This window comes from Carcharhinus amblyrhynchos, chromosome 4 (genome assembly GCF_965287045.1).
Source record: "Carcharhinus amblyrhynchos chromosome 4, sCarAmb.v2.hapA, whole genome shotgun sequence".
Lineage (NCBI taxonomy): Eukaryota > Metazoa > Chordata > Chondrichthyes > Carcharhiniformes > Carcharhinidae > Carcharhinus > Carcharhinus amblyrhynchos.
The window spans coordinates 128486611-128499550 of NC_137327.1; the positions used below are offsets into that span (position 1 = coordinate 128486611).

The 12940-nt window shown below is 45.8% G+C and overlaps 1 non-coding gene across 1 annotated transcript; it reads right to left on the reverse strand.

The window, feature by feature from the left end:
- Nucleotides 1-242: 242 nt before the first annotated feature.
- LOC145342731 (U2 spliceosomal RNA) lies at nt 243-440 on the reverse strand. Its single transcript, XR_013886598.1, has one exon. It is a non-coding gene; the product is annotated as a U2 spliceosomal RNA (small nuclear RNA).
- Nucleotides 441-12940: the final 12500 nt, after the last annotated feature.

Sequence of the window (12940 nt, forward strand, 5' to 3'; positions counted from 1 at the left end):
TATCGAATGGCAGAGCAGGCTCGAGGGGCCAGATGGCCTACTCCTGCTCCTAGTTCTTATATTCTAAATTGCACCAAGGCATTACCTGGTGATAACATGTATTCTATCTGAGAACAGACGTGCAAATTTTTTTTTTGTTTTTATTCCAATTCAATCCAGTCAGGTCCAGTTCAGAGTCTCAACAAGTTGGGACATTCCTGATCCAAGCTGACACGACAGGGATCTCACCTCCTGTCTTGGGCTTGATCTACATGATCCAAACTGATTGGAGTAGGCATAGCTCCTCCTCCAAGGCTTGATCTCATTTGCATCTTAGCCAAAAAGCCGAGATGCCGCTTTTAAAAATTGTTTAAATGAAACTAAAATGTAACCTAATGACTTTAACCAAGGACAGCATGTCGATACTGCACTTGATCTTAGCCGAAAGGCCGAGAAGCAATGATCTTAGCCAACAAATATTCAACTTGCACATGGCTGTTGTTATTGTTTTTGCGCCAGAGTACAGCGGGATTAGACCTGCAAACCTGTCATCCTGCCAACCACTTTCTGAACAGGATTGATATATAATTCACTCACCATTCCCACAAACAAGACCAAATAGTCCATCGATTTGAGTGGGAAGCCTCGTCAGGCAACATTGTATTACCATGGACGTGGCAATGGTTTTCACCAAGAATTCTCTTGCCAGTAACTTGTTAATTCGTTCCCGGGTAATGGGCATCACTGGTAAGGTTGCCATTTATTGCCCACTGCCAAGTTGCCGCTGAGGGTATAGTGTTAATGGACTTTCATTCTGAATCGCTGCGGTCTGTGTGCTGAAGTAGCTCCCATAGTAGCGTTAGGGAGGGAGTCTCTGGATGTTAACCCAACAACAATGAAGAAATGGCCATTGATGTCTTAAGTTGGAATGATGTGCAATTGGAAGTGATGCTTTTCTCGTGCTCTCCCTCGGGTGGGATTTGATTCTGTGCCTCTCACTGGAGCATCAGCTTCTAGATCACTAGTCCAGTGACGTCACTGGTTCCCACTGGCTGTAAGCGACTTGCATGCCTTTTCTCATTCCCTCTGAATATTTCTCTTCGTTTGCTTTAAAAATTGTGGAGTTGGGAATGAGAGGTGACAGGTCACGTGACAAAACCCCCAGGAAGGCATCCCAGCGGAGTCAGCGACTCTAATGCTCGCCCGTGATGTAAAGTCCAGTTTCTGGGTGGCAGTGACGAGGATTAGCTGGGCCGAGGGCAAGGCAGCCAAAGTGGGCATCGGCAATGATGGAAAAAAGGGATTTTGTCGCAGGCAGGAAGGCTGACCCAAGGCAAGCAAATCAGTGGGCTTCAGCTGAAATTGCAAACTGTGACAACAACGTTAGTCAACGTTTGTGTGATTCGCAGTGATTCAGACTGAGGTCATCAGGACGGAGTTGAGAGAAAAGCCAGTCATCCTAATTCCCAGAATCCAGAGACATACGGCCTCCACAGTGTGGGCCGTGGACATCTCAGATCCATGCATATGTCTTTCAAGTTCCATCTCTGTGGCAGGAAGGCAAATGAGCGCAGGGGAAATTTGCAACTGAACACATCTGAAGGCTGTCTTGCTGACAAGGGAGAAGATAACCATTGCCTCAGTTAATGTGCCAGCGATGGCTTGGTTGACTGCCCAATTAGTCATGATGAAAATGCGGCGTAATGTTGTTTTTCTTAAGGGCATAATGATCATCACTGCCTGCCCTTGAGGTGCCTATCACGGGTTCAGGCAAAGCACAGAGCTGTAATGAGACCCTGTGGGCCAGGAATGGCAATAATGTCACAGCAGAATGATGTTACCATTAATATCACTATTATTAGACACTGGACTCAGAATGTCATTTTCTGTCATCCCTTGCCTCTGTGATGTGTCCAGCAGTTCCGTAGAAAACTTGCTGGTGGTCTGACAGCTTTTGGATCGTTGAGGTGTCCCCCACAATAGAAAAAGAAATGATTGTATTTGTTTAACCCTCCCTTCATTTCCCCCTGGCCCAGAAGGCAATAACTCTCGCTGGGTTATTGCCCGGGCAATGGACCAATCACCCCATGTCATTTACTCCCATGACCCTAGCAGGCTCTTCGGCTGTGGAAGGTATCGCGCCTGATCTTGAGCTTGCCCAGAGCGTGAACCCCGGCTGATTATTTCCCTCACCCCCAAAGCCAACGACCGATCCTTTGCTGTTGCCCTCAGCTGTCAGCTCACTCAGAAAAGGCAAGGGATTTAATTTCGGATCAGAGTATCCATAATTCAACAAATTCCTGGTGCATTAATTCCTGGCTTATTAAAACAGTTGCATTTATTTGGTGGGGGGGGGGGAGCGTTTTGGAAGTAAAAAGGCAACCTACAAATAGAATTGAATTTGAAATGAAATCGTGACAGATGGGTGACAAAGTTAGCCTGTCAGTGTTGCCAACTGTGCAGGTGCTCGGCCTGTGCAGAATGTCGCTTATAGCACCATTGTATTTGAGAAATCAATTTCCTATTTATCTGATCAGAACAATTACACAACAGTGCACAGTTCTCCGAACTGACCAATTAATCAGCATGTCATTGTGTTAACTTTGGTGCTGCACTAATGTTATTTGATGTCATACAACGGTGGAATTAATGCATCATTATCCACGCAATCCGCTTGTTTAAACTGGGATATTTGCTAAACTGTCTGGGTAAATGATGTCTGGCTGTGAATTGATTTCATTAAAATAGCTCCGTCAGAAGGGAAGGGAGAACCTGCATTTCTGTATCGCATCCCGACAAAAGCGCTGAAAAGTGCTATCAGAATCCCGCTTCCGGAGGCGTGAAGCAGGTTGGGGCCGGCCGATTCCAGTTTCCACCAGGATTCTGTCTCATCTTCTACTGATGAGAGAGAGAGAGAGATAAGTCCACTCGTACATCATTGGAAGTTTGGAACATACAACTGGAAGACTCTGCTAAAGCAAAACTTGACCAGCAATTGTAGTGACCATAGAAATGCAGGGGACATACATACTGCCCCCAGTGAGAGCTTGCACAGCTTGGAAACAAAGGAAGAATGAACTAGGCAATGGCCTAGTGGTATAATAGCTCGACTGTTAATCCAGAAACTCAGCTAATGTTCTGGGGATCTGGGTCCAATTCCCATCATGGCAGAAACTAGGATTTGAATTCAATAAAAAATATCTGGAACTAAGAATCTACTGATGACCATGAAACCATTGGCGATAGTTGGAAAAAAACCAGCTGGTTCACTAATGCCTTTTAGTGAAGGAAATCTGCCATCCTTACCCAGTCTGGCCTATGTGTGACTCCAAAGCCACAGCAATGTGGTTGACTCTCAACTGACCTCCAAGGGCAACTAGGGATGGGCAATAAATGCTGGCCAGTGACACCCATGTCCGATGAATGAATAAAAAAATTGTAAAGCACCTTTCGCTACCTCAGTCCAACCTCCTGACAGCCGGTGAATTACTACCGAGGTATAGTCACTGTTATAATGTAGGAAATGTGATAGCTAGTTAGTGCACCCGCAAGATCCCACAATCAGCAATGAGATAATGACTCAACAATCATTTTCTGCTGTCTTAGATGATCGATAAATATTGGTCAGGATCCCAGGGATGATTCACCTCTTTAAAATAATCAATAGGTACCCCCATATCAACAAGATGGTGCTAACTTGTGTATAATTTCTTCCACTTTACTGAACTCCTGTTATCAAAATCACAAATGCCATCCTTCTCGACCTGTCTGCAGCCCCTTGACATGAGGACATGAGCTATGAGGAGAGGCTGAATAAACTGGGCTTGTACTCGTTAGAGTTTAGAAGAATGAGGGGAGATCTCATTGAGACGTATAAGATGATGAATGGGATGGATAGGATAGAGGTGGAAAGACTCTTCCCGCTCAAAAAAGACAGTAGGACTAGGGGGCACAGCCTCAAGATAAAAGGGGGGCGGTTTAGAACGGAGTTGAGGAGGAACTTCTTCACTCAAAGGGTGGTGAATCTCTGGAATTCTCTGCCCGTTGAAGTGGTGGAGGCTGCCTCGCTAAATATTTTTAAGACGCGGGTTGATGGGTTTTTGATAGGAGAGGGGATTAAGGGTTATGGGGAGAGGGCGGGAAAGTGGAACTGAGCAGCGACAGATCAGCCATGATCTTATTGAATGGCGGGGCAGGCTCGAAGGGCTAGATGGCCTACTCCTGCTCCTACTTCTTATGTTCTTATGACATGGTTGACCACCCCGTCCTTCCCCAGTGCCTCTGCGCTGTTGTCCAGCTGGGTGGGTCTGCTCTCGCCAGGTTCCATTCCTAGTTATTGAGTCGTAATCAGAGAATTGCCTGCAATGGTTTCTCTCCCTGCTCCTACACTGTTACCTCTGGTGTAACAGTGTAACTCAAGGATCTGGTTAAAGTTCAGAGACCCCGTTTCTGTCGGTGCCGCCTGGATGACTGGCTATTTCCAGCATTTTCAGTTACAGCGTCTGCAGTATTTTGCTTTTGCCCCAGAGATTTATCCTTGCACCCTCCCCACTCACTCACCCCCCCCAGTCCACTCCCCCCTACCTCCGTATTTCTCATCTACAAGCTGCCCTCCCTCCTCACCCCCCCACCCCATTGATAGCTTCCAAAAACACTGATAACATCAAGCTCTCCTTCACCATCACCTCTCTGGACACTGCCTTTAAATGGTCAAATTGCTTGTTTGACAGCCAGTATTGAATGAGTTGAAATGTCTTCCAATTAAATGTTGATAAAACCAAAGCCATTGAGTGAGATTTTCTGGGACAGAAAATTCAACGGATCATTTAAAGGTCCGTTAACCTTGGGCTAAAATTTCTGGTCTTGGGGCACGAAGAATCCCACTCATTGTCCTCACTCCCCACCACAAATGCTATTTCATAGCTCCGACGCCATCTCTCTCCTCATCAATGGTCTGAGACAAGACCAAACTGTTTGCAACCTTGATGTTACACATGAGCTGAAGATGAACTTGCAACCACAGATCTGTACCATTACTAAGATCAACAATTTCCACGTCCGCAACATGACCTGGCTTTGCACCCCCCTCCCCCCCTCTCCACCACCCCCACCCACGCAACTCATCTGTTACTGAAAGCCTCATTCATGTCTTTGTTACTTCTAGAATTGACTACTTCACCAGCTCTTGGCCGATCCCCCCTCAGATGTGCTTCTTTAAACTTGAAGACATCGAAAACTCTTCTGCCCATATCCTAACTTGTACCAAGTCCCATTCACATTGTGCTCGTTGACTTACATTGGTGCCCAGCCAAGAAACACCATGATTTTCAAAATGTCATCCTTTAGTTTCAAATCCTTCTTATGGCCTCATCCCTGCCCATGTGTACAATCTCTTCCAGCTCTATGACCCTCCTAGATATGTGCACTAGTCTAATTCCGGCCTCTTGAACGTCCCTGATTTTAATCACTTCATCATTGGCAGATTTGCTTACTGAACTCTACATCCTGGCACTTTCCTACCCAGCCATCTCTGGCCCTCTAACTCCTTTCAGATGCTCTTGAAAATCTACCTCATTGATCACGATTGGGATATCCCGTCCCCACCGTGGGGTTGGTTTTCCCATGGCGGATGTAGCACGCCACTGGCTTTGTCTACCACATCGCTGGGGGACCCAGTGCAGGGGGTTTGACTTTGGTGGAATCAGAAGATTCCGCCGGCAGGAAGGGCCACAAAATCCCGCTCCGAGCCTTTTGGTCACCTGACCTAATCTGTTGACCTGTGCTTTATAAATACAAGTTATTGTTGTGCTATTTTGCATCAACCGTATAAAACATTTTGATTGACAAATGATACTTTGCAGGGAGCTTCGAATATAGAGCATGTTACAATAAAACATCAGCTCCAACCTCTCCTTTTACGGTTTATAGTTTTCAGTTTTATATTGCAATGGGCTCACGGTGCAGAGTGAAACCATGACAACGCTATCAATATTGACAATGCACATCGCAAATGGAAACACACACGGAACATTCAACGTCTGTGCAGGGGCTGATGGGAATAGTGGTTGCAAATCCAACACCGCGTTGGTTCGAAGCTGGAACCACAGGTGACTCATTAACTCAGTCAAGTGTTCCAAAGATTCCTTACGTTTATACAAATACACGAGAAGTACCAAAATTCGCTTTCTTGCTTCCATCCTCCATGGACTCATCACTCCCTGTCTCTATCACTTTCTCTAGCCCCACATCCCTCTGAGATATTCCTGATCCTCTAAGCTTAAATTTATTTATTAGTGTCAGAAGTAGGCTTACATTAACACTGCAATGAAGTTACAGTGAAAATCCCCTAGTCGCCACACTGCGGCAACTGTTCGGGTACACTGAGGGAGAATTTAGCGTGGCCAGTGCACCTAACCAACGTGTCTTTCAGACTGTGGGAGAAAACCAGAGGACCCGGAGGAAACCCATGCAGACACGGGGAGAATGTGCTGACTCTGCATAGACAGTGACCCAAGCTGGGGAATAGAACCCGGGTCCCTGGCGCTGAGAGACAGCAGTGCTAACCACTGTGCAGCTCCTCTTGAATCTCCCTGATTGTAATCACTGTACCATTATTGGCCTTGCCTTCAATTGCCTCATCTCCAAGTTCTGGAATTCCCTCCCTAACCTCTCTGACTCACTCACTTGTTTTCTTCCTTTCAAACACTTCTTAAAACCCATCTCTTTAATCTTCCCTAACATCTCCCTTGTGTGGCATGGTGTCAAATCTCCAAGAAACACCTTGAGATGTTTTACTGCATCAAAAATGTCATATAAATACAGACCGCTGGTGTAATAAAGCAAAATGTTACAAACTGAAATGGGCAAATGTGCACAGAGTAATCCCTTCCATGAAGAAGGAGGCCATTTGGCCCATCAAGTCCCCTGATGAAGGAGTAGCACTCCAAAACCTCATGGTTCCAAATAAACCTGTTGGACTTTAATCTGATGTTGTGAGACTTCTTGCCATGCCCATCCCAATCCAACACTGGCATCTCCATATCATCACATCTGAGGACACTAAGGGGCAACTTAGCATGGCCAATCTGCCTAATCAGCACGCCTTCGGACTGTGGGAGGAGACTGGAGCACCTGGAGGAAACCCATGCAGACACGGGGAGAATGTGCAGACTATGCATATATGGTGACCCAAGGCCAGAACTAAACGCAGGTCTCTGGCGCTGAGGTAGCAATGCTAATGACAATGCCATTATGCCACGGTGCCATCTCAGAAGGCCAGCCCTTGTCTTGTATGTCGCTTTGACTTATCAATTGGTAGTCAGGACAGACTTCCCCATACCTTTCTGAGCACAAATAAACCCATGCAAACTCCGTTCCTCTTACCAAACTGCCTCCAGTCAAGTCACATCGAATCTATACAGTAGCAGTCAGGCGTGAAATATGCAGAAGGAAATGGTGGAAACATGGCTGCTCACTATAAATATGGGGTGAGTGAGAAAAATGTGTGGGACTGGTGCAAGGAGAACATAAGTTTCAGGGACCTGGGGTGTATGCAGCATGCCTCCTATGCTGGTATGACCTGGCGGATTAAGGCCGCATGGGGACAGTGCTCCTGAAAAGGTGATCATGAATGGACTCATCAAAGCTGGGGTCATCCGCAGACCAGAGGAACCCGAGACTCAGCCAGAGGAAGACGGTAACATGGAGGGCAGACAGGAGATCACTCCTGCCCTCAGCCTGGAGCTGGCAGCAAACTTCCACTCAGACACAGAAGATGAAGGATGTGGAGGCCTATCTGATTAGAATCATAGAACCCTACAGTACAGAAAGAGGCCATTCAGCCCATCGAGCCTACACCGTCCACAATCCCATCTCGGCCCTACCCCCACATCCCTACATATTTTACCCGCTAATCTCTCTAACCTACACAAATCAGACACTAAGGGGAAATTTTAACACGGCCAATTAGCCTAATCCACACATCTCTGGACTGTGGGAGGAAACCAGAGCACCCGGAGGAAACCCACACAGACACAGGGCAAACGTGCAAACTCCACACTGACAGTGACCTGAGCCGGGAATCGAACCCAGGTCCTTGGAGCTGGGAAGCAGCAGTGCTAACCACTGTGCTTCCGTGCCGCCCATCCGATGTAGAGTAAACTGTTGTCTTTGGCCGAGTAAAGGCCCCACTTGAACATTCAGACACCACAACAAACATCTGGCAGCACGGCCCTGGCTGTGGTTATTGAAGTGTCTCCTGAACAGGTTAGCAGTGTTTCTCTGCTAGGTTTTCATTGGAGTGAATGTACATTTTTATTTTCTGAGTGAAAATCTTATTCTGCATGAGGTGAAAGCATTACTGATAGAATGAAGGCGATTAGCTTCTGGGCTTGGCAGAATTTACCAAAGGGCAGAGTTTCTTGAAAAACAAATGATTGGCAAACTTTATTTGTTGTGTTTACACAGACGTTGCATGTTGCAGCAGATCATATCATAAATATCACATTGTTTCTTTGTCCCAGTATCATCACGGGAATGATAGAAGACACTTTTTTCCTCCACAAGCACTTCATCATGAAGAACATATTCCAATAAAGTTCAAAGGATTCGAATTTCTTTGCCCAGACTGACGCAATGTCCCTGCTGCAGCACTGAGGGAGTGCTAAACTGTTGGAGGTCCTATTTCTCATGTGAGAAGTTAAAATTCTCAGGAGGTTTCATGGTACAATTTTCGTGACTTACACATGAGTCCTCTCCTGGTGTCCTGGCCAATATTTATTCATCCATCAACACTTAAAAACAGATTAAATGGTCATTATCATTTTGCTCTATGTAGGCGCTTGTTGTATGCAAATTGACTGTATGTTAAGTTATTGGTGGAGATCAGTAACTTGTAAAAATAAATCTGAGCTTCCAGTTATTGTTTTAACCAGCCCTCAACCCTCACTGATCTATCAGCCCTCATCACATGAGCCCCAATCTCGTGTGGAAAAGCCCTGAGGACTGGAGCTGCACGGATAGCTCTTTCAAAGGGATAGCACAAGTACACTGGGCTGAATGGCCTCCTTCTGCATTGCCACATTCTAAGAACAGAACATTGAACCATAGAATCCCTACAGTGCAGAAGGAGGACATTTGGCCATCTCACCAACCATCCAGATGAGTGGCAGAGCAAAGTGTGCAGAGGACGCTGAAAGTCTACAAAGGGATATAGATGGTCTAAGTGAGTGGGCGAGGATCTGGCAGGTGGAGTACAATGTTGGTAAATGTGAGTTCATCCATTTTGGTAGGAATAACAGCAAAATGGACTATTATTTAAATGGTAAAAAATTGCAGCATGCTGCTGTGCAGAGGGACCTGGGTGTCCTGGTGCAAGAATCTCAAGGAGTTGGTTTGCAGATGCAGCAGGTAATTAAGAAGGCAAATGGAATTTTGTCCTTCATTGCTAGAGGGATGGAGTTTAAAAACAGCGAGGTTATGCTGCAGCTGTATAAGGTGCTGGTGAGGCCACACCTGGAGTACTGCGTACAGTTTTGGTCTCCTTACTTGAGAAAGGCCATTCTGGCACTGGAGGGGGTGCAGAGGAGATTCACTAAGTTGATTCCGGAGTTGAGAGGGTTGGCTTATGAGAAGAGACTGATTCGACTGGGGCTATACTCATTGGAATTCAGAAGAATGAGAGGAGATCTCATAGAAACATATTAGATTATGTTAGAACATTAAGTTGATTCCGGAGTTGAGAGGGTTGGCTTATGAGAAGAGACTGATTCGACTGGGGCTATACTCATTGGAATTCAGAAGAATGAGAGGAGATCTCATAGAAACATATTAGATTATGAAGGAATAGATAAGATAGAAGCAGGAAGGTTATTTCCACTGGTGGGTGAAACTAGAACTAGGGGGCATAGCCTCACAATAAGGGGAAGCAGATTTAGGACTGAGTTGAGGAGGAACTTCTTCACACAAAGGTTTGTGAATCTGTGGAATTCCCTGCCCAGTGAAGCAGGAGGCTACCTCATTGAATGTTTATAAGGCAAGGATGCAAAAATTTTTGAACAGTAAAGGAATTGAGGGTTATGGTGAGTGGGTGGGTAAGTGGAGCTGAGTCCAAGAAAAGATCAGCCATGATCTTATTGAATGGTGGAGCAGGGTCAAGGGACCAGATGGCCTACTCCTGCTCCTTATGTTCTTACCCCATCCATGGCCTCTGTCCTATCCCCGTAACCCCACACATTTACCATGGCAATCCGCCTAACCTATATTTTGGGAGACTAAGGGGTAATTTATCGTGGCCAATCCACCTAACCTGCACATGTTTGGAGTGTGGGAGGAGGTGCAAACTCCACACAGAGAGTCACCCCGAGGCCAGAATCGAACCTGTGTCCCTGGCGTTGTGAGGCGGCAGTGTTAACCGCTGTGCCACCATGCTGCCTGTCCTTGTTGCTCCCTTTCCTAAATGCAAAGGTAAGTCACTACCTGTGGGTGTGGAGGGCAGAAGGCAGCACTGTAAGTCACCAAAAAAGAGAAGATGAATGTTTTTTCAGCACGCTTTAAGATCTTGACAGAGTGTGAAAGGAGGTAACCACATCAGCGAGATCCTTCTGCTTCCACCTTGTTGAAATTGCATCAAGTTACCCTGACCTAATGAGCATAGATTTATGTAAGTAACAAAATCAATCCCCGTCACTGGACTGGTTTTTAACGGGATTACGTAAGAAGTGACTCATTGTAGGTCAGCCTTTTTCATTGCCACTACACTTGTACAGGTGTTGATTCTGCAGGACTGGTTCAATATTGAAGATTATACACGAACAAAATATGTACGGCTGTTTGATTTTGAGTTTTGATTTAACTTCACCTCTCCTGTATTCATACCAGGCTTGTAGCTGGGGCGAGTGACAATGGAGACTTGTTTCCAATGGAGCCACTGGCTTCCAATGAATGGAGTTCGAATAATCCCCGAGCTTTAAAATAGATCCTCTCCCCTTCCACCCTGCTCGCTCGGTAAAGTGTCAAATCTGCCAGGCCATGGGTACACATTCCATTTTGATAAGAGTCAGTCATGCGGGGCCCGACTACCTAAATGTCTTCCTGTTCTCCAGAACTCCCCGTGGACTTGTGTAATTTTCCCTGCTTGTCAGTTTATCAAAAGGCTCAGAGCCTCGGGTTTCAGCTTCAGATTGTCGAGTCTGATCCCTGTTTCCTTTGAAAGTCCAGCATTCTGACCTCGCTGCCGCAGTTCACAATATCAGAGGGGAGGCAGACTCTGGAGAGTCCACCTACCTGTCCGTCTGCCACCAGCACTACCTTTCCTGATTTGCTGTGTGTGTTTCTGACTGTTGCTGTAAGTGGGTAAATAAAATTCTCCAACTGCACGTTGCTGACCCAAGCCATCACCCATTTGACTGCTGTGCAGTAAACGCTTGCTTCTCTTCATATTTCAATTCGCGCAGTACTGTGGCATCGAATTTAATACGGGGTGCATATGGCTGCGAATGGTACACTTACACCAGGTGCAAGAGTATGCCCCGAGCTATGTTCCATTGAGTATTTGCTGCTTTTTTTACACCAAGTTAGTCTGGACAGCACAAAGGAGCCTATAGATTTTCCCACCTAAATATTCTTTCAAATGGATCTTTTTCCCTTTGTGCTTTTGTTGGAGAGCTCTACACAGACAATGCACACACTTGGATAATTTGAGTTTTGAAATATATAATGTTCTTGTAAGTGAGGTCCAGACTGTGAGGGAATTAAAACAGAAGGAAACTCACTGAACTGACGAGCTTTTTTTCTTATTGAGAGAGGTCAGAAAGGGCTTTCTGCTGAGGTCCCTCACTTTTCTGTCTCTATTAGATTCTTGTAGTGTTGTAATTAAAAGCAGATTGCCCGGGTTCGAACAGGACAAGAAAGCTCGGGAGGGCACAGGTCTATTTTCAATCTACAGTCGCAGTCCTGCTTTGGAAGGTAGCCCAGGTTCCATTCTGGAGACTTGAGCAGCGGATTGAGGCTCGCCCCGAGACAGCAGCGCTGATGGAGTGCTGCACATTCTTTCATTAAAAGAGGTCCTCAGCTATCAGTTTATCAAAAGGCTCAGAGCATCAGGTTTCAGCTTCAGCTTCTCTCAGTGCTACAGCCAAGAAGAGGAGGTGAGTTTGCCACGTGTCCTGCCCAATATTCAACCCACACAGACACAGGGAGAACGTGCAAACTCCACACAGAGAGACACCCAAAGCTGGAATTGAACCCGGTTCCCTGGTGCCGTGAGGCAGCAGTGCCACCCGCGCCACCTACTTGTGCCACCCGCGCTGCCCGTAACAATCATAATGACAAAGGATGTCATACATGTTGCTGAAGGCTTTGTGCCAGTGAACCTGCTTTGTGAGCTATAGCTTGTGTAATTCTGATCCCTTTGGCCCACTCCATCGTGCCCTTGACTCTGCCAAAGAGGAAATGTTTCTTTCTATTTACACCATTGAATAATTTAATCAGCTTAAACACCTCAATTGAATCACCCCGTAATCGTTTCCACTCAAGGCAACATATCCTTGTGATTTAACCCATTCAGTTCAGTATTATTCTGATGTTTCTGGACACAGACAGAGGCATTTTATCCACTCGCCCTCTTAGATTTAGAGAACAGAACCAGACCACAAGAATAAATAATGTGCAGGAGAGATACACTCAATTGTGACTCTACTCAATTGTTCGAAACATAAAAACTGAGAGAACTTTTCCTTCTGTGTAAAACAATCCTTTTATTGTTGCAATGTACCTTCCAAGTGGAGACGCTGCAATCTCCACACAGAGTGGAAAAGATGATGGATAGCACATTTTCTGTAATGGGTTTGTCACACAGTTTGCTTGTAAGTTGGAATCTATGAAATACAATTCTGGATCAGTAAAGCATCCCAGAAACTATTACCAATCCCGAAAAGACTAAGGTAGCAATGAAATACACGAT